The sequence below is a fragment of the Melospiza melodia genome, chromosome 1 (genome assembly GCF_035770615.1).
Source record: "Melospiza melodia melodia isolate bMelMel2 chromosome 1, bMelMel2.pri, whole genome shotgun sequence".
Taxonomy (NCBI): domain Eukaryota; kingdom Metazoa; phylum Chordata; class Aves; order Passeriformes; family Passerellidae; genus Melospiza; species Melospiza melodia.
This window is the reverse complement of record NC_086194.1, coordinates 111,373,839-111,399,563: the sequence shown is the minus strand read 5'-3', so window position 1 is coordinate 111,399,563 and position 25,725 is coordinate 111,373,839. Positions and strand designations below refer to the sequence as shown.

At 36.9% G+C, this 25,725-nt stretch overlaps 1 long non-coding RNA gene across 1 annotated transcript in view; it reads right to left on the bottom strand.

Moving 5' to 3' along the window:
* Positions 1-3,297: 3,297 nt before the first annotated feature.
* The window catches only part of LOC134430081 (uncharacterized), an 87,694-nt gene continuing 65,266 nt past the window's right edge, over positions 3,298-25,725 (bottom strand). Inside the window, exons 3-4 of the long non-coding RNA XR_010030728.1 lie at positions 4,331-4,412; positions 3,298-3,509 (exon numbers count right to left, since the gene is read on the bottom strand). This is a non-coding gene — a long non-coding RNA (uncharacterized LOC134430081). The remainder of the gene's footprint in view (positions 3,510-4,330; positions 4,413-25,725) is intronic.

The window sequence follows — 25,725 nt, the reverse complement described above, 5'->3', positions numbered from 1 at the left end:
TAGTTTCAATTTCTAAAACACTCAGAGCATTGTGAATATGCACAGGAGCAATTAAAGTATCTAAACTACCCAAACTATCTTAACTCTCTACTTACCTCATCACTTTGACAAGATAGAGAAACTTCAGCAAACTCTTTCAGAATTCTACTGGTGCCCACCCAGCTAGTGATCACAGCCTAGTGTTAGTCCTCATCTTGATACGCCCCTCCAGAATTTAGGAGCTCATTTTATCCTACAAGCTTCTTCTTGTAGGATTTATTGTAACACCCTGTGACTTTTTTGCAGCCTTGAAAGTTCAGGGTTATTGAATTCACTGAAGTTCGAACTAGGAAAAATATGTTTGTAAGAGGAAACAAACATAAAAATCAAGACAGTTTAAAGGAACTTATAAGTACATTTCACTTTATTTAACAATTTCTTTTTTTTGAAAGAGCAGAACCTTCAGATTAGATTTTCAGACTATTTCAGAAGTGTGAAAAATTGGTCTGCAAATCCACAATTATGATCCTTGCATCAGTTTGTTGTGTGTCTGCTAAACAGGATGGTAGCATGAGTGAGGCACAGGTTTATCTGTATTATAAAAGAAAGTGAGTGAGGAAAGAAAAAAAAAATGCAAACAAAAATAAATTATATTATTTGATTGTCCTGATCAGAGCCTTATGTAAATCCTAATGAAAATTTCAGTAATTTTCTTTGAAATACCACAAAAATTACCAGAATGACAATGGAATAATATTAAGATTAGTTTTCAGAAAGCAGTTTTTGTGTCCAATGCACCATGTTCACATTGCCCTGGACTTTAAAAAGGGTACAGAACTGAGCCAATGAATATTGTCTTGATGATTTCTCTAGGTTGGTACAAGAAGTCCTAAGATACCCAAAATATCAAGTAGAGATACTGGTAATATGTGTGTGTGTGTGTGTATTTTCTATCCCTGTCCACTTCAAATTCACCTGGTGTTTTCCCATGGACATCAGCTGACCACAAAGTAATTTATTCCTGGAAACACTTTCAACAGGTTATAAGCGAAGAACTGAAGATCTGTACAAATTTGTTCACTCCTTGACTCCCCATTTCAGTTATATTATTATTTATTTGTGACCCATCATCAAGCTGAAATTTATAGCACTTATTTATTCAAGTGTTATTTACCTGAATTATCTACTGAACATGTCATAGAAGGTGTTACATTTCTTAAATAAATCCATGATTGAATTTAATTGATTTAACAATTAGTTTCAATAACAATTTTCTAATCCCTGAGAAAGCACATAAAAATATTTAATAAGAAGGTTATGAAATTTTTAGGTAATACAGAAAAAACAAAGAAAAGTCTATTTTAACTAAAAAAACCCAAAACAAAACAAAAACCCTGACCCCAAATATTCATTTCCAAGAAAACTAAATTTAAAGGAAAACATATTTTTAGTCAAAACACCGCGGTCTGTTAAACTGAAATGATACTAATTGCAGGCACTGCATTATTCTCTAGTAGGATTCTTAGAAAATTAGGCACCAAAAGAAAAACAAATTTTCAGTAATAAATAGAGTAAAAATGTTATGTCCTTATACAGAAATGTTTGTTTCTTCATAATGTCTCTAAATCTAAACAAACTCCTTTTTAACAGAAAACAATAATTCCGTCTGATTCAGAAATTGCTTAGGAAAAAATGCCATAACTGGATAGCAAAGGAAATTACTTTAGGCAAACATAATACCTCTTTCTGGCCTTGAAGTTTAAAAATCCAATAAAAACCACTCCTAATCCCAATCATAACCCAACTCTTTTGCAAGTCTACAGCAAAGCATGCCTTTACAGCTTCCCCAGAAGTCAAAAAATATTCTCTTGGCATTCAAGGAAAGTATAGAAGAGCAGGAAAGAGCACCCTGTCAGCAGAACTTTAGTTTGACAATCTCAGAAGATAAGAACATAAAATTACCATGCTAGGTCAGGCTACATGGTCATGTAACTCAGTATTGTAACTTTACTGCTGGCTACTATAGCGCATGTAAGTTCTCTGTATAAACTTTGACCTTCTGCTCACTTCATAGATTACATATCAAGTCTGGAAAAAAACCCAAACAGTTTCTTGTTTTGGTATTAATTTTTTTTCCCATGCTTTAAAAAAGTTATTTCCATTTTTATGCGCCTTACTGTGTGGGGGAATTTTTCTGCAATTTGTCTAAATTTTTGCTTTTTTTAGACATTTTCAGTTGGCTACAAATAAGGAGGATAATTACCCTTTTTTCAGATTTGCTATTGCTTTCTTTACCTTTTCTGTTCAGCTGTTCAATTTCCAATGAAACACATGAGAAGTATGTTTTGGTGGTAGGAGTGATTCACTGTGAATTTTAATGGCTAATACATGATCTTTAAAAAATTTTCTGTCACTTGTAGGCATTTTATCCCTTTTTTTCATTTTCTTTTAATTTGTCTTTAATTAGCTGCCTTCTCTATGAAAGGGTGAATTTTCCTCTGCTGCCCTTAGCTGCAGCAGGAGAAGTCCTCCCAGGTAAGTGTACATGTAGAAATTTAAAACTCTTTTAAGCAAATATTGTCATTTTTAAGTGCCCCTAGAATAAACAGCTCAAGAAATCCCCAATTTAGCCGTCACCACAAAAGTTCTAACAACATTGTGGTTTGTAGATTACCACTAAACTTTGTGTAATACATTAATAGCACACTACCTCATTACCCATTTTGGAGTCAGTATAACTCATAAATAGCAAGTAAAACTGATCAAACCCCAGAATCTTTACTTATTTGCTGAAATCCTTTCCTTTGAGATTATTCTATTTAGATGTCAGAATGAAGGCTAAGGAACTTTATCATGAACAGTGTTAAGACTCCTTAAAGTGGAAAGAAGTGGTTAGGTCTTGCCTCTTCTCCTTTGCTCCAAAGGACATTGGAAAGATGGACATACAGAAAAGATTTTTGTGATTCATCCAGAATTCTTTGAGGAACTATGATCTTAGGTACAATGTAATATGAATAACACAGATTCCCCCCAAATAAAAATTACTTCACTGAACCCCTTGTTAATATGTCATAAGACAGATGGAAAAATAGTCTTTCCTGCTTTTGGGCCTTCCAGTGTACTCTCAACAACATTTTCAATTAAAGCTTGGAAAGTTTGCAATTTCTCAGTGGTTTTGGGTTGAGATACAGGAAAGAACATGAGTCTGCTACATTGTGACTAAGAAAGAGGTAGAAGTGAATTGTGAGTTCAACTTTCAGATCCCTCTGTCTCACCTGAAGGAAGGAAATCAGGGTGAGGAACTTAGTGATGGTTGGCACAAAACATGACTGAGAACACCTTATAGCTGACAGCTTCTTATTATTCTTATTATTCGTATTCTTCTTGTGCAGAGCAGGGCTGGATCTGCCAAAGCTCCTGGTATGTTCCTTCCCAGCTTCTCAGTCCAGGGAATTTTGTTCTGTTTCATCACATTGGTGATTAACTGTTGTGGAAAATTTAATAGCGATGGCTTATGCAAATCATGTGCTCTACAAGTAAAACAAATAAAAATGAGGAAATGTACACATTGTACCTTTGAAAGGTTGCGAGCAGTGGCACAGAAGACTTGGGTTACAATAACATCTGAAATGAGCCTGGGAGTGAGAACATAGCAGGGCCTGTTTCAAAGGGGAGCCAGTTCACTAAGCACCAGAGTGATTTAATGCACCATCAATTATTTCCTGCTTGTCACTTAAACAGGCTGCACATATGCATGGCAGGTCATGAGTGCAAAGAGGAGGTAGAAAGCATGATTTATTGGCTGGGGCAAACACCTGCGAATTAAGCAGCTCAGAAATTAGCCACAAGTAGCATATTAGTGCAGCTAATCAGGCACGGTTCAGTATTTCAGTTTCTTGATTTGCCCATAAATAAGGCTGTATGTGGCTGCCCTGGGGCGTTCTGGTGATTAACAGCCCTGACCTACAGTAAAGTGTGCAATCCAAACAATTTAGTGGGATCTGCAGGTGTACATTGTAAGCTTGTTGCCTATAAGGCTGCTACATTCAGTACACAGAAAGATTCTGGTATCTGTATGTCTTGTTCATACATTTAATTGCACCATTTAATGATCAATTTTCTTTTCACTCATTTACCAGGGCCTGTTAACATTAACGAGTTTTAAACTGAGGCACTGATGCGCAACTGTGAAACCCAGTTGTCTTCTCTGTCTTATTCAGATGCCAGAGAACAAGATCACCCCTCTCTACTGCACATTTTCATACCTGACACCACTGTTGCTGACTTCCATCACAGCTGAAATGACAAGCTGCTACTTCATTATTTCAAGACCTGTGTTTATCTGGCCTACCTGTTGATTGCTGATGTAAAGTGCTCTGTGGAGAAGCCTGTACACAGCCAGGAGCAAACTGCTGTTCTGGTTTTGCAAGATGCTGTAACAAAGACAGAAATGGCTGATCACTAAATGTCTGATCACTTTAAGCTTGGAGGAGGTTTGGAGGTCTCTTGGAACACTAGATGTGAACTCACACAAAGCTCAGCAGTAGCCATATCAACTTTAACTGTAAGAAAATTACACTTATGGGAAAGAAAAGAAAGAAAGACATCCTCCCAAAAAACTAGATACTTGATAAAGCACCCTCATTACCCAAAGTACTTGCAGTTGCCAATTCCTCACCTCCAAAAGAATGCATGGGGACATGCACAAGGATGAAGGTGAAGGATTGGTGAGAAATTTATGTTGTCTTCACCTGTGAAGGAATGACATTGAAAATCTAGAGCTGTCCACATTCTCGTATAAAAAAGTGCTGGAACATTTTAGGAAGGAAGCACAGAATGATAAAAGATACAGGATTGAGGAAAAGCAAGATGACAATTGCTATTCACATTATTCTTCTGCTGTATGAATAACGTGGTAGGACTTCTTGCACCACAAGGCAGCAATTATTTTTACACAAATACTTTATTACTTTAACACTGAGAGCGTTGAATTATTTGAGCAAAAAAGTAATAAGCATAAAAATTAAGCACACTGATAGACAGAGTCCACAACCGTGTTTCATAAGGCAAAACTTTACTCACAAGGGATACATAATTTCCTGTTTCATATTAAACATTAAATTTAATTAATGCATTTTTCTTACAATTTCAGTTTATTTTTTCATCACACCATGCTGTACCAGTGTTTGCTGGGATACATGACTCAGTGTGGTAATGAACCTGACCTGGAATGTCTTTGCTTATGTTTCTAGACTGAAAACACCAAGGCCCAGTTCTGGCCAGTTGTTGTTCATAGCCCTCACCACAGAATGTCCTGATCAGCTCCTCTAGACAAGCACAGACATCTTCTCACTGGAAGCTACCCCATGCCTTGCATAGGATAGATAAAAGCACCTGTCAGGGTTGTTTTTTCTTGATCTAAAAGTTTTTTTTCTCATTGAGACTCAGTTACAAAATCTACTAAAGTTTCTTTCAGAATTCATATAACCTTATGTTGGAACAGAGATAGTTATGTTCAGTGAAGTGAAGCTGAGGGTGTGCAACATGTGCAGAGGAGGGTGGGATGAATGTGGTTTTGAATGTAAGGTATTGGAAGACTGGAATGGGCAACAAAGCAAGATGTCTCATCCTAGTACCTGCCTACCTAAGTTTTCAGCCAGGCCTGGGTGCTGCCTGGGTAAGCATTGCTTAATTGATATTGCTCAATCCCAGGAAATATCAGCACTTCTGAAGTGTTGCCTGTCAAAGAAGCAGGGTAATTGAGTCATTAAGTTGATGGCATAGGCGCACTTTGTGCATTTCTCTGGGCTTTTTTTGTTGGGTTGGTTGGTTTTTTTGTTGGTTTTTTATTTTTATTTTTTTTTTACGTTTAGTTGTAGCAGAAATAACATGGGACAAAATGGTTTTCCTAGCTGACATGAAAGACAGCTTATTTTGGAATAGTTTCGAAAAAAGTGCTCTTTCCTAGTGCACGTTGTCTCCCTCGTACCAGTGTGTTATAAACTCCTCATGTATTCAGTAAAAGAGGTAAAGAATCGAAAATATAAGAGAACAGAAATGTAATGGAGAACTTTATAATATTTTTATGTTACCATGACATTTAGATGAGTTACAAGGTATGTGTGCTAGAAAACAATCAAGAGTTGAAAGAATTGATAACAGAATAAAAAATGTTCAAAATGTGATGCATAATCTAGAATAAATATGGCAGTGTAGGAGCAGAATGAGATCTATTAAGATTCTTTTGATGCATCACAGAATTTCAGGCTGTGTCTTTGGCAATGTTAAAGTAAGATTTGAAGGTGTATCTATGATTTTGAAGTGTATGGTATCATCACACCACCAACGTGTCAGAATTTTTGTTATTAAGCAGCCTTTGCCTTTTGGTAAAGGAGATGCTAAATTTCAAGTACAGGAAACTCAAAAAAGTACAGGCTACATAAAACCAAGTAGATTTAAAAAATGGTTAAAAAACTCCCAGATTTATTGTGAGAACTCTGAAATGATATCTAGACGATTCCCCCAGCAGCCCTTGAGATGTCAGAGATGATAATACAGTAACAACATTTGGGAAGTATTTCTAGTTTTACACTTAGCCTTTTGGCAGGAATTTATTAAGACAGAATAAGCCTGTGACTTTTCAATTCCAAGTACAATTTGTTTCTCTAATATATCTGCAGGAGTAATGTGTGATGGAATTTTTCCTTTGCTGGGCCCAGTACTTGTGGGTGATGATGTGCTATAATAGGTTCTCACAAGCCATATCTCAACAAGATAAAACACAACACATGTACATCTGTGGCCCAGTGTCAATGCCTTAAATGTACATCAGAAATGCATTAAATCTTATGATTGCTATTTTGTTTGTACAGCTTGTTGGTTCAGACTTTCCTCTGTAATGTCACCTGCTGATTGTCTTGAATTATTGGCATATCCTTGGTAGAACAAGCACACCTTGTCTGGAAATTCAACAGTACAGATGTGGCTTGAATCCTTTCCTTTATTAGTAGAAACAGAAGAAATATTCTTCAAGTTATTCCAATATGCTTCCTGAAAGCACTTATTTCAGAATCAACTGGGTCTAGCGGAGCTTTGGACTGAAAGTAAAGGCATGTAATATCACATCAGAAATTCATCCACACAGTTGTTTGTGTGCATCTGTGCCGGTGCCTACAAATAATGACAAAACCATGTAGTAAATAAAGTGTTATGGACAGGTGTGGAAAATGGTGCATCAGAAGAGGCACTTTCAGTTTTGGACACTTTCTGGGCTGGATTCTCAGCTGGTTTAAAGCTGTACATTTCACATCATCTTGCTTGTTCATATGTGAAACTTTTCTTTTTAGAGAAATCATATATTTTAGAAGTACCCGTGAGCTAAACTGTAATGGAAGACATGGTGTCTGATACAAATGAAATGAGCATATAAAGAGTAATATTAATTAACACCATTCAGATTCAATCTCCTGCAACAGGATTTCTGAGCAAAGACAGCCTGCTGAAAGCATATCCCTGGGCACAAAGACACAGAGATGCATCCTTGGGGTTTCAGTTTATGCTAAACCACCTCATAAGGTGTCCAGTGTGGGATGGTTACTACTTTTGTAGATGAATTCTCCTTTTTTTCCTATTTGGTCACCAGCTTTGGTTGTTAAGGGTCGGGTCTCTGTGCCTGCATTGATACTGTGAAGCTCCATGAACTGCTTACTTTGAGACCTTTGGACTGACCAGGTTGGAGACATTAATGCAGGGGGTCTTTTCTCATTGACATCCCAGTGTCTTCCTTCCAAAGGACAATCATGGTAGAGTTACACAGTAAATGATAGATGTGTTTGCCTGAGAAAATACACTCAGCCAAATCTGGTGGCCTTCTATGATGTGCTTATGATGTCAGTAGTTAAGGGAAGACTGACTGATGCCGTCTACCTGGACTTGAGCAAAGCATTTGACAGTGTCCCACACAACCCTTTATCTAAACTTGAGATTTGAATTTGATGGATGAACCACTTGGAGAATAGGAATTGGCTGCATGGTCACGCTTGCAGGTTTGCAAGGCAATGGCTTCAGGTCCAAGTGAAGACCAGTGACAAGTGGCTTTCTCAGGGGTCAGTGTGGGGAGCAGTATGGTTTAACATCTTTGTCAGTGACATGGACAGTGGTCTTCAGTGCACCCTCAGCAATTTTATCCATGTCACCAAGCTGTGTGGCTCAGTTGACTGGAAAGAAGGGATGCTGCCCAGAGGGATCTTAACAGGCTTGAAAGGTGGGTTCAAACCTTGTGAAGTTCAATGGAGCCAAAGGTAAGGTCCTGCACCTGGGCCAGGGCAATCCCAAGTACAGATATGGGCTGGGTGAGAACATCCCTGGGGACAAGGACCTGGGGGTGTTGGTGCTCAACATGACCTGGCAGTGTGTGCTTGTAGCCCAGAAAGCTGACCACAACCTGAGCTGCACTAAAACCAGCGCAGCCAGCAGCGCAGGGCCAGCGAGGTGACTCTCCCTCTCTGCTCCGCTCTCCTGAGACCCCACCTGGAGCACTGCATTAAGTTCTGGTGCTCCAGGACAGGAACCTGTTGGAGCAACACCAGGGGAGGGCCAGGAAAATGATCAGAGCTGGAGCACCTCTCCTATGAAGACAGGCTGAGAGAGTTGGTGCTGTTCAGCTTGGAGAAGAGAAGGCTCTGGAGGCACTGCACAAGGGCCTTGCAGTACCTAAAGGGGGCCTAAAAGACAGCTAGAGAGAGAGTTCTTACAAGGGCATGGAGTCACAGGACAAGGGGTAAAGGCAGGTTTAGAGTAGATAATAGGAAGAAATTCTTTATTCAGACAGTAAAGAGGCACTGGAACAGGTTTCCCAGAGAAGTTGTGGGTGCTCCGTCCCTGGAAGTGTTCAAGGCCAGGTTGGATGGTGCTTTGAGCAACCTGGTCTAGTGGAAGGTGTACCTGTAATGGCAGGGAAATTGTAATCAGATAGTCTTAAAGTCCCTTCCAACTCCAACAGTTCTATGAAGCTACAGTGCAAATTTTATTAAAATTTCAATTTCTTTATGGCTTCAAAAGTAGATTTTCATTCTTTTCCATACAAATATATAATGTCATTTCAGTAGAATAAATTAATTTCCACAATCCATTCAACACCTTATTAATTCATATTATTGAGGCAACAGAGATATGATTAACTTATTTATGTCTTACAGTTCATAAACTCTGTTACAGATAACAATGTGAGTCACTGCTGATTCTTTATGCAATAGAAAAGCTTTAGAAACATCAGTAGAGACCTGCTTTTTCATTAAATATGGTTGTAATCTAATTTAGTTGTAAAAATCAGCATATTTCTTGAAACTGGCATCCTACATCAAATAAAATGGAGCTTGACAGCAGCTTTTTAGTCTTCCTAGCAGAACTGAAAAACAGCTATGGGAAGCTTATTGTGCTGGCCCCATTTTTAGATAACGTCCTAGAAACTTTTCTACGTATTTCTAAGTGGGTGAATTGTACGACTCAGTGAACTCTTCTGAGTATTCTAAACCAGTACTTCATTACCGTGAAAAAACACACAAGGAAAAGATCTTTTATCCAAAATATGCTGTGTAAATACATCAGTGCCCTCAAATTACAAAGCACTCATATTGGAAACTGTAATGACAAAATACAGTGTCGGTGCTTGGTTACCCTCGCAGTAAAATGTTCTTCCTCATTATCAGATGGCACTTCCTGTGTTTTGGTGAGAGTCCATTGCTTCTGGTCTTGTACTGGGTGCCATTGAAAAGAGCCTGGCTCTGTTTTTTTGCTTCCTTCCCTCAGGGTTTTGCACAATTTGATGAGTTCTATCCCTGTACCTTTTCTTCTTCTCTTCTACACCATGGACCCATGGCTGACTCACAGGACCAACTGTTGACCCATAGAGTTGCTAAAGTCCCCAGGTCCTTCTCTGCCACTGGCAGGACTGAGAGGAGCCCTGGTTCCTCCAGTGTGACACATTCTCTGAGGCACATTGCCACAACAGCTAAGGATGTGCATGCTATGAGATATTTGCTGGCCTCTCCTTTGCGCTCTGTTTTACTGAACTAGATGATACTTCAAACTATTCATATTTGCATAAATGTCTTGGCATTTCTCATAGCCTGAATGTCTTAGGAGAATAATTTGTTTGGGAAAAGAGAAAGTCTTCTAAGTGGGTTAAATTTAATCAGAAAACAAGTGAGCAGACAGCTGGAGAATATGGCCAGTGATTTTGAACACAGAGACTGGTAACTAGTTTTGACGGTGTTCACAGGGGTTTTAGGATGGGGGAAGAGATGAGGATCTGACTCCATGTGTCAGAAGGCTTGATTTATTATTTTAATGTTAAAACTATACTAAAAGAATAGAAGAAAGGATTTCATCAGAAGGCTAGCTAAGAATAGAAAAAGAAAGAATGATAACAAAGGTTTGTGTCTCGGACAGAGAGTCCGAGCCAGCTGACTGTGATTGGCCATTAATTAGAAACAACCACACGAGACCAATCACAGCTCCACCTGTTGCATTCCACAGCAGCAGATAACCATTGTTTCCATTTTGTTCCTGAGGCCTCTCAGGTTCTCAGGAGGAAAAATCCTAAGGAAAGGATTTTTCATAAAATGTGTCTGTGACAACTAGTAACTATCTCCTAAACAGAATACTGATTCTCTCTCCTAGAGACACTACTGAACATCATCTCCAGCATACCTGGCCTTCTGGAATGGCAGCTCTCCTTTGGGAGACAGTAGAAAGACTCTGGAACTCATTACTTAGATTTAATGAAGAAATTATTTTGGTCAATTTGTGTAATTTCTATGAAACAATTTAAGGCAAAGAATAAAAAATCCCCAGTGTTTTTCAAGTCAAATATATGATGAAAAGAAACTGAAATATAGGGACATTGAAATAAAGTGAAATGCACTGATTAGAGTAAAATGTATAATTAATGTTTCATCCATAAAAGGGGATAATAAGTTAAAACATTTGCTAAAGTTAGAAATAAACGCAGGCAGGTATATAGCTATAAGTTGTACAGCAACACAGTAGCTTGCATTTTTTGAAATTTAGAGCAAGTCAGTCTCAATGGAGTGAATGCCAGACATTTTTAAGAATTAATTTATTAATTGGATAGAATATGTAATCAGTACAAATTTATTATTGAGAGGGCAACAGCTTATCCTAAACTATAATAGCCTAATATTGGTTGGTGGAAGAGTTGTGTTGTTCACAAAAAATAATAATTGTTATTGTTTTTCTCCCATTTTGGCTTGTAAAGAGTTCACAAAGTGTATCTGACATTTGAAATATATTAATTTACCAGAACTATTTTACCTTAACAGATTTCAGAATTATTTCTGAATAAAACACTCCAAATTGTATATTTTATGTATAGCACTGTGTTCTTCTGAATACCAAAGCATAATATAGTTTTCACTTAGAGAAGAACAGAGCTAACAGAGTAGTAAACAGGAAATTTTTCTCTTCTGTGAAGAAGATGCTCCTGAACAGTCACACGTTTCAGAATTGCTGTTTTGGACATTGGCTGCTAAATTTACCTATAGTCCACTTCTTCAGCTTTAGTTCTCTTTGGATCTGGCCATGATGTGGCAATGTCTCTGGGACTCAGGTATTTTTTTGTGTGTTGGTTTTATGATTCATGATTTGTGGTGTGGATTTGTGGAGACTATTGCAAAACTGGTCATAGGCAAAAAGCTTCAGTAGCCATTGTGTTCAGCTTTGAGATGGTATCTTCACAAAAATTGTGGTTTGCATAACCCTGACAAAATATGCCTCACTTCCCTTTTCAGTTGATTATGCCTAAATGCAAAAAGATGCGGATGATTAGAGCTCTCTATTTCGCACAATTCTTGTGAGGACTGTGTGCTTCTGCCTGTAGTAATACTCAGTTCCTGGCTGAAGTTTTTATCCAAGTGACTAATTTCCTTTTATTCTTATCCTTCTCATTCTCTCACAACAATCAAAAAAATCTCCCTCCTTCATAGATGTTCATATTTATATGTCAAGAAAAGTCCTCATGATGAAAAGTCAGTTGAAACAAAATTGAGTGTACATATAATGTTAATAATTTAATTCCACTGCCTTCCATTATTATTCTTTAGACTGAATTATGAGACCCTGCTTGCAAATCTCAAAGTGCTCTGTGAATTACAAACACTCTCTCTTAGCAAAAGTCCTATAACCAGACCCTATATTACCACACAAGAAAAATCTTGATTACAGCTGAAAGTGGACGTGCCATTTAATGACAATAAAACATAGTAGTGATAACATAGCTATCCTTAAATCAAAGAAATTCAGACCTAAGTGGCACTTAAGAGAAATCCAAAAATATTAGAGTACAAGCCACTCCAAAGACTTTGTTTTTGATCTGTGATGATTCCTTACAGTGGCTGAAATCGTATGATTTCAAAGCACTAGCCCTGGCTATCCAAATTAAATTAAAAAGTTTTATAGTCATTATATTCCTTCTGTCTCCTTTTAGTTCTTGTTGACTGGTAAAGAGATCTGTATCAATTCTGATTCTAATAGAGGCTCTTCTGTAGGGTCAAAGCATTTTTTCAATTGCATGGACCATAAATGAAGGACACAACCAAACCCATAAGGTAATAGAGGTGGACACTGACATTTGTCTGTTTCACATATATAAATTTTCAGGCAGCCTTGATCTCAAAAAGCTTGTAGGTTTAGTGTCAGCAACTTAAAAGAAAGAAACAAGTAATACCAGGATTGTATGTGTGGTGTGCCTCTAAAGTAGGTGGTCCTGCAGTGAGCTTGGATGGGTGCATCACAAAGGTGGGCAATAACCTCCTGTCCTGCCTCACGCCCCTGGGATGGACATGGAGCTGTGCTGAGCAGGACTGCAGCTGGCCAGCCTGCAAGATCTCTGTGGGAACTTCTGCTGCAGCCCTGTATGCGTTCCAAATAGAGCAATTTAGTTTAAGAGCATCTGCTTTTCCCTGTTGCAGGATACTGCTAATCAGCTAATTGACATTGTTTCGCCTCTCTAATGCCAGGGGTTCCTGAATAAAAACATTAGTGCTGCCATGATGGGTCAGATGAAAGAGTCCATCTTATCCTGGATTCCTTTCTTCATTTGTGACTAGCAGCAGATGCCTAGGGAAGCAGTGATAATCCCCCCTGTGCACCCTCCTAGTTGTGAGCAGCATGTGGACAGGGTGAGTCAAGGACAGCGCCCTTTCTTTGATTTTTTTCTGTGAACATATCCAGGAATTTCTGCTTCTGGTATTCATTACGTGGTACAGTATCACTCCTTTAAATGCAGTATTTTGATTCATCCAGGTTGCTTCTGGTTTTATATCACTTTCTCATAAATCTATTTATGGACTGTTATCTTTCTTCCATATGGTAATTATTATCTCTTTAGCTGTTCTTTGTAGGGAAAATGTGTCACAGATCCTCCTCACTCCCTCTCCCAGTGCTGTTTTATCCTCTGTGGGACCAGAATGTCACCTGAAGTAATGTTTTATTTTCTCCTAAATAATGGTTAACATTTGTCCTAGGCTTCACATACCTAGATGTTCCAACTTGAGAACCTTGAACAAGTTAGCAATGACAGCCTTATTTGGACACTGCAGAAGTTAATGCAGATTCCTACCAGTCTGCATTATTGACCTACCTCTCCAAAATGACAATTTATCCTTCTTTTTGTTCCATACTATGCAGATAGGTATTTGTGTTGCACCTTAAAGTTTTAATTTCTTTTGGAGCCTACCACAAGAGATCAGGCAGATAGCTTTGTAAAATTCAAAATATAGTATTTCAACCAGATCACCCTCACCTTCAGTCCTACAGAGATCACTAAAAAACTGCAAGCACATGGCTTCTCAAGGGGTACTGGGTTATTTCTTCCCCACTGATTCATGTTTCCTTGGACCTACTGTTTCTATACATTATTAACATTTTGTACAAGTTTACTCAGGTTTTGTGCCATATATGATGATCTCAAGTTCCCCAGATAGATCTCTCCACTGGAGCCTTTTACAAAAATCTGGTATCCTGTTCTGGCAGACAGTTTTTACATGCTGGTATTTTAGATCACAAACACTGACAAAAGTAACATAAGCTAAGTATAGATATGTAAATTGATGTTTGGAATCACTGCTCTTGAATTTCCAGCGATTTTATTTCATGCTATTCTATCAAGTGCACTGAATCTTGTTTACCTCTAGAAAATAATTTTGTTTCTTTTTCTAAAATGTAACCTCCTTGCAAAAAATAATGGATTCAACAAAATTAATCTGTGGAAATTATTTTCTAGGTTAGAAAGAGTAAAATAAATGCTGTTTCAATAGAAAATCTCAAAGAAATGTTATGTCGTTGTATTGTAGTGGGAGAAAAGTTTTAGGAAAATATTGATGACTCTATAATATTGGGGTTTTTTCTCAGATTTTTTGGTATGGTTTTCTGCTGGACAATGTTGGCTAAACAGGATGTAAAGATATTTAATTTCTGTGATATATTTGACTTTTAAAAAAATGTTAGTTTATATTATTTTGTTGAAAAATTAGAGTGTTTTCTGACAGAAATGAATGTGACATGCTTAACACTACAGTAAATTAGGCCATAAACCAGACACTGTGTGGACGTGAGGAAGAGGAAATGAATGACCCAGCCTTAGTGATCCAAGCTCCCAGAAGTGCAGTGCCACCTCAGCACATGGAACACCTAGAAATCACATGTTAGTGTGTGGTGCTGATGGTTCCTCACTATCTGGGCCCTTCCTTGGAAACAGCTGCATTACTGGGGCCATCTGGACACTTGTGTCACAGAGACAGAACAGACCTGCCGAGTACCTACAACAATTTTGTGGCAGGTAGAAAATGGCTCTCCAGAACCTGGCTTCCATCAGTGAAGATTGGGGCTAATTAAGAAGTTTGCATTTTGGGAAATGTGAAAGTTGTTTCAGTTGAAGCTCAAAGGCTTCCCAGACCACATAGTCAAACCCAAGGCAAGATGACTGAAGAACTGAAAAGATTTGCTTTAATCTTATTAACCCAATCTTGCAGCCCAGCTAAAGCTGCTTTAAACTCCTTTTACATTCCTGAAAGAAGACAAAGTAAATAAGTATATCCATGAAAAAGAAGCCATGGCGGCTTAAGAATGAACAACAGGAGCCTGTGGATCAAGAATCCTCCCAGCTTCACTCAGTTCTTCCACTTTCGGTTTGGAACAAAGAGAGTCTTTGTTGGGATGATGCATATTAATAGTCTGTGACAAGTTATAAATATATTGTGGTTGAATGGATCTTTTTTACAATAGATTCTTGTAGTGTTTCTCCATCAGAATTATATGCGTGGATTTTAAACAACCTGAATACATTTTTGGGATTATATCTCTGAAGGTTGACATGATAGGCAATAATGCATATTTAAGATGATACAATGTAAAGTCATTTGGCAAGTCTGTGACCCAGTAAGGGAGAAAAGGAAGTATTCTCAGTAAAATAACAATAAAAAAATCCAACTAATTTTTTATCATGAAAGAGATTTGAGAAGTTAAAAAATGTCAATTTCACTCAATTTTCACTACCTTTTGTGGCTTGAATTTAAGGAAGGAAGAATAACTGATAGTATCCTGATTTAATATTCTGTGTTTTCAAAATATAATGTCAGTGAAAAAAGGATAGTATTGTCATATTTCCTTGACAGTTAACCCACAGTTATATCTTTCTGTAGGGACAATAAACTTTGCTTCACAATACTCTCTTAGTTCCCCTTTGGAGGAAGCATATTAATGTTTGAAAAGAACACTGTATGACTTTTATTAATTCCTCATAATTAACAGTGGATATTTCTAGTGAGACTCATTTGAATAATTTGAAAAAGCTTAGATTCTTAAACTGCTCTAGAATCTCAGGGAATGACTGCAGTGATCAATGTTATGATGATTTAATTTCTTTCCAAGGAAAAAATGTGTGCCTGCAATTTGAATTTTATGACATCCAGAAACCAGAAGACTTTGCATATGAAAACCAGTGAAAAAACACCAAATTAAAACTACTGGTTTTGAATATCTTCCAGTGATATAATTTCTTGCAAATATGAAAAAAAAAAGAAAAATACAAAGGTTCTTTAAACTCCTAAATAGTAAAATTTAAGACTGTCTTCTGAATAAGAAAAAATAATATTTCATAATTAATAAGATGGTGACTAGCACTCTATCAGAAACCTGGTTTTGAGTTCTCTCAAAATATGCCTCTGGCTGAATACTGAATGTATTAAATGTATATTAAAATGCATGTTATTTGAGTACAGCCATGATGCCATGTGATCTGGATGCCTCTGAATGAACAGCCTATTCTCACCATTCTCTTTAATCAACCAATCCCTGGATAAATCTGAACAGCTTTTTCTTGTGAGTGATAGAATTACTGAATACACTGACCAGACTTACTCACTAGAAATCATCCCATCAATTTCTTTTTTAATGTGTTTGGTTTTTAGATATGCCAAATGGTTATTTTTTAATTCACACAATACCTATTCTTTTGAGTTTGGATATTTTCTTTTTTTTTTTTTTTAATAGTGCTGATATCCGAACATAGTTCAAATATCTGACAAAAAGAGAAGTATGTAACTCAATCAACTTTTTTTTTTTATGGCCAAGTAAGCAGAGAATTTCTGAGCACATTCTAAAAATAATTTAACTCATTCATGGTCAGTTTTTTCTTCAGGATTGGAGATAGCAACCTAAATGTAGTATTAAAAGAATCATACCTATAATCATATGTATAAGCAGCATCTAATAAAGGCTTTAGTTTTAGAAGCAACACTGTAACTCTACTGTGGAGCACTTTAAGGTCAATGAAGGCTAACAATACTTTTTATACCAATATATAGATTTATGGTTTGGAAAGACAATGTCCATAATCACTTCAGTAAATATTAATGTAATGGTTGCCTATTTTTTTAAAAAAAAACCCAACCAAACAAAAGCCCAAGAAAGCTATTTTGTTGGTTACTTACCTTTGTTGAAAGTGGTGGGGTAAGAGAATGGTGGTTTATTTTACTAATCTTGGTTTAAGCATTTCAGCATGAAATCCAAATTGACTAAGTTTCATGTAAGGGGAGCACGAACCAATTTGTGAACAAAATATGATTTTGATCAAAATAAAGATCCTGAATAAATGAAAAAAAACCCCCAAAGTGACAGTTTAAGGGCTGATTCCTTAAGTACATGAACAGTTAGTTCCTACTCAGTAAATGTTCAAGATTAACAGGGGAAGGGCCACCTTGATATTTTGCCCTGTTTTTAAAATTCCCTAAAACCCACTTTACATATAAAAATCTAACCAAGACAGAAGACCAGTCTATTAGCTAAATAACCTGGTTTTAACTTGATATTTGATTAATTTTTAAAAATTGCAAAAGCTCAGTTAAAATAGGAAAAATTTCTTTGTTCTAGATCAACATGTTTTAGTAACTCTGACATTCTATATTTTCTGTTGGCAATTATGCCAACGGATTTAATATAGATTTGGTTTAAAATGATTTTGGATGGATACAAAACTTGCCTTACAAACTTAGTCACTTTTGAGGGAAATGTGGCAGTGTTTTGAAGGCTGGTGAAAACAAATTTTTCTTGATTTTTTTTTCTGAGCATAATAAATACATTAAATAAAGGGTGGTATTTTTACAATATTTTTGCTTCAGCATGGAAAATGAAGAGGGTCAGGTTGCAAATTGCTTTTCAATTGTTCACTCACATGGGAAGTGCAATCTGAAATGACTTTAACAATTATGGATCCTTTTGCCTCTTATAAAAACATATTTATTTTCTGAGTGATTTTTTGGAGGGGGTGTATTTGGGATTTGTTTTGGTTTTTCTTAAATGCTGAGGACTGTCACTTCTCCTGCATCTTTGTTATGACCTACGGGGCATGTGGTTCCTTTGACATGAAGTTTATTTTTCTAAACCCACAGCTTGATATTCTAGCACTTAATTTCAGAATGCAGCTTAAATCACAGAAACCATAATATGTCAAATGATCCTACACTTGCAGGGGAAAACAGTAAGTAATGAAAAAGCTATGATTGCTTTTCTGTCCCTCCAAATGACAGTTATCACCTCAGTGACCTGCTCCGGGCGGACCCATCTAAACATGACACACTAAGGGATAACGTCATCTAACAGGGTAGTTATAAAAATCAATACAAAACCCATTTCAAAGATACTCTGTGTAAGAATCCTGGTGTAACGTTTATTTATTGAATAGGCCTGAGGAAAAAAACCAGCAACTTTTCTGATAGATATGCCTTACCTCCCAAGCAAAGGAATTCTGTAGGTAAGCAATAATTGCATTTTTCAATCTATTATTTAGTCTTGCCAAAGCTCAGCCTAGAATCTAATATGTGGATGATTGCTATAACTCAATTATGAAACCTAAGCAGAGCTCTAATGCATCTGTAATGCAAAAGGAGCATAACAAGACAATTGACTGTACTTCTTTTAGTTGTGGAGTAGCTGTCTGTGTTTGTGCAGGGATGAACAGGAACAGGGAGGGAGACTGCAATATTGCATTTTTCACTGAAGGATTAGGAATGTTCTGTACTTATCTTCACTCATGAATACCGAAGGTACGGTTACATCATTGAAACAACTGCAGGCTCACAACTGACTGAAAATAGGTTTCTATTGTTTGCTTTCTCAAATGACAATAATACTGAAGCCTGGAGCAATTTTATCGAGTCATATCCCATATACAAGGCATGCAATTTGATTTGCTAAAAAGTCCGTTAAAAAAAGCTAGTATTTATTTTCCTTATCTTTATCAAACTATTTTCAAATCTGTGTGAGCTTTATTACTCTCAGGAAGTAAATAATAAGTATAGGATGCATCTTCAGTTCTGATTTCTTACAAAAAGATGTAGTATAGTTGGATAGCTTAAAAAAATATAAATTTTTTTTCCTGGATATTAATGTGAAAGCATGTTTATATTTAGGGAAATATAAGATTTAACAAATATTGGGATTTTTTTATGTTGGGTCTTATTGTCACCATGTTGCTTTGTAGTATTATATAGGACGTTATTTACCTGCACACTTAACATAATTCTGGAGATTCCACATTCATATTGAGAGGTGTCTGTTCACTGAAATTGTCTCACTGAAATCATCTTACAGACTTTGAAACAGAAATGTAAGGATGAAAGTGAGGATGAAAGAAACAATGTAACACTTTCTAGGGCCACTCATAAAATTTAATGACAATCTGGGCTTTCTGGTATACAGAGGTTGCACTTCCAATGTCAGAAACATTCTGTCAGCTATTTGCACACCTAAAACATCAATAAAATTCAGGAATGAATGGTCTCTGATACTGGAATCTGAATGGGGATGCTCAGGAATGTTAGCTATTTTCTCTTCTGAAGCATTGATCTGCTAAAGAACTGATCTGACACTCTTTATATCCCTCCCAAAGCCAAACAGTTTTGAAACAAAAAATTTGCTTTGCTGGATCATCTCTACTTTCCACTCCTTCCTGCAGATCAGCTGCCGTATTGCACACAAAACAAACCTTGGCATCTGAAATAAAATTTACTAGAGCAGACTTCCCTGTGAAACAGAGCCAGTGTTCTCTTCCTGAGTAAACTATACCTTAATTCCATACTGTGTTTTCTCCAAAGACATGAACTACTAGGATAATTTGAGTGCCTTGGGCCTTTGTATTCAATTCAGTCTGGGAAAGTCTGAAAAAAAATAGCTCTCAGAAAACAGCACCCATCCAAAGTATATCCAAGTACGGAAGAAAAGATCTGCAACAGTCTGCATATATGCCATGTGAGTGGTGTGCAGAAAGATACAAACAGCTTTGATTCTTTCTAGTGTACTTTATTAATTGGCACAACAGACTCTTTTGAATCCAATTAAAAAGTAAAAAAATAAAAAAATTAAAATTGAATCCAATTAAAAAAAGAAAGAAAAAGACTTAGTACTGTTTTATTCTGTTCATCTGGTACATATTCAAGTTATGTCATGGAAAAACAGAGCCCTGATGAAATTGGCAAGGTAAATCTAATATTGGGACATGTGAATATGCATCTCATTAACAGGTGCTAATGAGAGGCAGGAGAACACTTTTTTTTGAGGACATGTTTAACACCTGACTTTTGTTTAAAAAAATTAAAATTGGGAGAACAGAAAAAATGTATTTTCAATGATCATTGACTAGGAAACAGCAGCTAGAAGTGCCCTTTGGCTTAATTGTGGAGTTCTGTTGCTTATGTTGCTGAGATACAGATGTTGATATACATTTTTTATTCTTTAGAAGTAGTGATTGCTTGCTTTCATCTTTGAGCCCCTTGTTCAAAGCAGCATATAACAGCCAGGAAAAACTTGAGCATAAGTCAGGGTGGGGGAAGGCCTCAGGACACTGACACCATATGTGGGAAGTGATCTTTTTAGCTTACTTGATATTGTCACGGTTGCTGTCCTAAAGGTGGACACCTGGAAACATCATAGGATGGGACATTTATGGGACTATTGCTTTCCTTTATTAAAGTTAAATATCCCTATTGGAACAGGGAGGGCACATCTGGTGTAAAAGATGCCTTTAATTAGTGCATAAAGTTTCTCTTCAAGCAATTAAAACTGGAATTTTGGTTTCAGAAAGTCTTCATATTAATAAAACTCTTATGAATAAAGGACTATGGCAGTGTGCTTGCTGAAATGTCTTAAACCACAAATATCCAGATGGAAATTATGTTTGGAAAAGCTGTTTACAGGCTGTACTAAATTATGAGGTCAAGAGAAAAGTCATTATTGTGAAAGCCCAGTTAATGAAAAATCGATCACAGACCCTTCTGAAGGTGTCTCAAAGTCCCTCAAAGGAGCAGGGGTCCACAGCTGTAAATCAGCCCAGGAAGTAAAAGACCCAGAGCCTGTGTGACTGCTTGCCCAGAGAGGACTAAGAAAAAACTTTAGCAGCCATTTTTCTGGTGTGGCAGCATTTCCTTTGAAAAAATGGCTTTATATGAATAAGCCAGGGCAGCCTATAAGATGTTGCTTAAGCCAAGGAAAGTTGCTTTAGTGAAATCCCTCTGTACTGCTGTGAAAAACAAGATGCTTGTCATGTGGGAATCCAGCTTGAGCAACTTGTATTCCTCTCTCACTATGGCTATAGACTAAAGTCCTGACTAAAATTCCAAGATATGCACTGATCACTGGGGGCTGCTTCACAGATCCACATTCATCCTTCAGCTTAACTCACCTGAAGTAAAATAGTCTAATAACCTTGACTTTGAGGTGAATCTTTTCCAGTGAAGTGATGCAATCAGTTTTAGGGAAGAACAGAGATTTGTAGGAATCAACTTCTGAATTAATTTATGACATTTAATGTTCTTGTAGAACTTCAGTAACGTCAGAGGGAAGGCATGATAGAGTCAGATTTTGAAGACTGGAATCCTCTTTATTTACCAAGATGGCTTCATTTGTTTCCACAGAGCTTTTGAGGGGATCATCTGGGTTAAAAACAGTGAACTCTAAAAAGCATTGACTTTTCCAGAGTACAAATTTCAACACTTTACAGAAGAGACTCTCCATTTCTCCAGGTATGCAGTTGGATGCTACAACTGTGAGAATAAGGAGAATAAGGATTGCTGTGGAGAATAAGGGTTTTAGGGGAACAATTGCAATTGCACAACGGAAACACCATGACATGGGTATGCCACCAACTCAGAATGTCCAAGAGATCGCTTTGCAGCAATACTAAAACTCCCTTTCTGTTCTTACTAGAATTGAGCTGAACCTTGAATCCCTGGATGTCATGCTATGACTCAGTCTCATTACTGAATTGTTGTCTGATTCTGGCATTATATTGTTGCTTTGATCAGAGTGTGAGGGGGGTGCAGTATTTGCTGGAGCTCTCACGTTTTTTCAATAAGTTCTTTGATTTCTACAGATGAGTATTAGAGTGTTTGTACCATGAGCCACATCGCAGAAAACAAAGAGAATATAAGAAATTTGAGAAGGCATTCCTAGTTTTCATTTCTTTGTAAAGATGGTCTGTGTTAAATTCTTCCCCCTAAGCGGAGCACTTTGTTCTCTGTCCTCTCTCTTCCTCCACATTTTTTCCTTCCTCTCAGTTGCTGTCTGAGCCCTCTCATGTCCATGCACACATACAGTCTGTCTCTTAAGAAAGCAGGATGTGGCTTTTAAGGATCTAGTTAATTTCTTTGTATCAGTGCTAAATATTCAACCATATCCTACATCCATCATATCTTGAAAAGTGCTGAAGAGAGTTAAAACTCTTTTTAAATTAAGAAACACATTGTTTCACAGGACTGAGAAACTCTGTGTGACAGCAGTGAAGCCATTGTAATTTTTTTGGAAATATGTCGAGATATTGGCAAACAATGTCCTATTAAAAAAGTGGAGAAATAACCAGATCATTTATGAGGAGCCCAAGATGTCCTTAACCAGAAGTAGCCAACCAACCAGTAAAATTATAACTGGTTGTGTTGAGACATGTGAAGGTAGTCTTTATTTCAATATATCAATAGGGGCACATGCTGAGATTTTTCCAGTATGATAATGAGCATTTGGCTCATATTTGTAAACCAGTTAGAGACTAATTTATATTTCAACCCCGTGTTTGCCTTTTTGCCCTTATTAGTTGAAAAGGAGGTGATGCTCTACAAATAAGGGATACAGCCTCATTGTATTAATCACCTAGTGTTTTCCCTCTGTAGTTTAAGCTGCTGTTTAATGCCAGCATGGACCTTTGCATTTTTGAAAGGTGGAATTTGGTCCAGATCAGCCAGGATCAGGCAGGGCAGGAGGGGTGTCAGAGGGCTGTGCAGTTGAATGACAGGCCAGTGCCATGTGAACTGAAGCACGCAAATTGTATGAGGCCATGGTAATCATGGGGCAGAGATTCAACTCCCTTTGTTTTCTCTCCTTACCCAATAAAATCATGCTTGAAAAATGCCAGCCAGACTTTTTAGCTCTATAGGTACTTTGACCAACTCGTGAAATTTTGATATAATCAGAGACGCATGCAAAATATTACAGTCTTGAGTGTATTACCAAAGTAGCTGTGCTTGGGTAACATTGTGTGTCCGTGTTACACACCAGGATTTCAGAGTAGCCTGCTCAGAAATCAGAATCAACCAAGTCAGATCAGGTCATAATGTTAAATATACAGTATCTTGAGGGAAACTCAATCAAACCCAACCAAACTTTTTATAAGGCATCACAAATCATGCTGTATTAGCATCACATGGATTATTTATGAAAATGCTGTTGCTTGTCTGACAACCTAGGTGACATTACCTCTGGAGGATGAGCATCACCATGGCAAAACAGACATGTCACCATTAGACATTAGTCTACTGTAACTAATTTATAAGGCTGTCCTGTAATTTGTTTTGATCAGGCAGCCTGAATGTAGTTGAAGGGGATGAAAGGGAGGAGGGAGGGCAGGCAGGGAGGAGAGAGAAAGAAAATCCAATATTATTATTAACTAGAGAATTCAAAACTGTAACAAATAAAGCAAAAAATGTGTAGCAATTTTTAATTTTTTCATCTCTGTAACTTCTGTCTTTACACACACATAGATCAGAACCTCTAATACAAGTTTTCTCTCTTGGTTGTGGAATTTTTACCACAATTTTTCTAACTATTATTTCTATGCTTTAAATTTGTTCAAGATACTACAAGATGCTATATGATAGTCATCCTCCTGCTTGTAGGTCTTCTTTTTTTTATTTTTTTTTAAGAAAAGTATGGATATAGTCCAAAAGTGACTTCATAAAAATGTCACCAGAGTTAATCATGTTACAGTGAATGTCATATCAAGTTTGTCTGTCAGGAAGAAAAAGGGAGTGTTTCAAACTAAGGCTTACAAGCCAAGGCAAACATAAAATGTTCAAGCTTTGGGCTGTGTCCCTTCTGACTTAGCAAATTCTTCAGTGGAATTTTACAGTTTAAGCGATCATTTTTTCCTGAGGCTAGCTGATAAATTACATTTAATAAGAAATAAAAAATCACTAGGATATGCATGAATATGAAATAGTGAGCATTTCTTCAACTGTAGTTGATAACTGCTAAAAAGAGATGAGAACTGCTAAAAAGAGATGAGATAACATCTATATAATTTCATAATAACATCTCTATAATGACATAATAACATTTCTGACCATAAATGACCTTGAGAGAACTCGTTGTTATAGACTCTACTTGTGCCTGTGTTGGGATACAAAGCATTCTTTTGAGCTGAAGCTTGCAAGACTGTGGCTCCAACTTATAGCACAGTTCTGAAGGAATATATTTTCCCTAGGAAAATGAAAATTGCTGTTCTAAAAGGAAAGGTATCCTGTTCAGAGCTGGGGCAAGGAAGGAGGATATCAATCATTCAGAGAAATTACCAGCATTTAAAAGGTCTCAGAAAAGGGGTTTAAAGAGTTCTAAAGTGTTTCAAAGAAAATTATTCTGCAGTTTGAGAAGATGCTGCTGTTGACACAGAAAGTGAAAATTGTGAAGCCACAAGAACTCTCTTTAGCTGTAGTAAAAAAAACCAAAGGGTTCAATCTTCTTTGGTTTTTTGTTGTTTTGGTTTTTTTTTGAGGCAACACCCACCCCTTCTTTTCTTCCATTTTCTTTCAGAATATCACAGCTGCAGAGTGATCTATATTGCAGTATTATATCATTATTAATTCAAGTAGTTGCAAGTAGAGAGTTAACAGTAAAACATAAATGAGCTTTGCTTTTGAATTTGGAAGTAAGTGTGGTTAGGAATAATAGATGGAAGAAAGAGATCACTCCTTTGGAATATTTATTCCTCTGCTTGTGAGCAGACACATCAACTTCATTAACACTTTTGCTCTAAAAAATCCCATCAAAATTTTCCTCTCCTCTTCCCCAAACTTTACCAGATATTGCATAAACCTAGAGGAAAAACTGCTTCTGTCAGAATGTCTAATCTAAATAGAAAAATGAATAATTATAAAAAATAAATAAATAGGGGAAAGATGGGGAGATAAAGTATAAAGAACAGGACCTGCTTGTACTAATTAGATTTACTTTTCCCCTTGTATTTTGGCTACCCTGATGAACTCAGAAGGAAAGCAAGACAAATACATGGGCATAATTTGTCTGGTGGCAATGAGAGCTTGTTCTCTATAATCATTTGATAATGATTTCTTCTTCTATTTTTACTTTCTAGTGGCTAAGTTTCATGCCATGGTTTCTGGCTCCAAGAACCATGTCTGGCTGTCTCTCAGATCTTTAAAATTTTGGTAGGCACACTTGAAAGCAAAAGAAAGGGGCTTTCAGCCCTTTCAGCGCTTATAAAATGTATTTTTTCTATTTAAGTAGTATTACAAAATGCCACCAACTACTAGGAAAGCATATGATTCCATCAAAATAACTGTGCATAATTTTATTTGCTTGAGCCAATTTTTCTGGTAAATTGTATATGGATATTTGTAGGTCCAGCTTTTTAGTCCCAGCTGAGTATTCTTCAGTCCTCCAAGTGAAAAACTGGCATCGCTTGGAATGATGCACTCTATTCTCCTATTTTTTTCTTTGATCACACAGCAGCATGGTATGTGTTTTCCCTGTCCTTTCAACTCCTTAAATTATGGTCTGTTTGCAACACAGTTTTTGCTGTGTTAGTCCTAAGTTCTTTAAAAAAAAATCCAAAATATAAAAATATATTTTCTGGAGTTACCATCTACAGCTCCTCTATAATATTAATTAAAT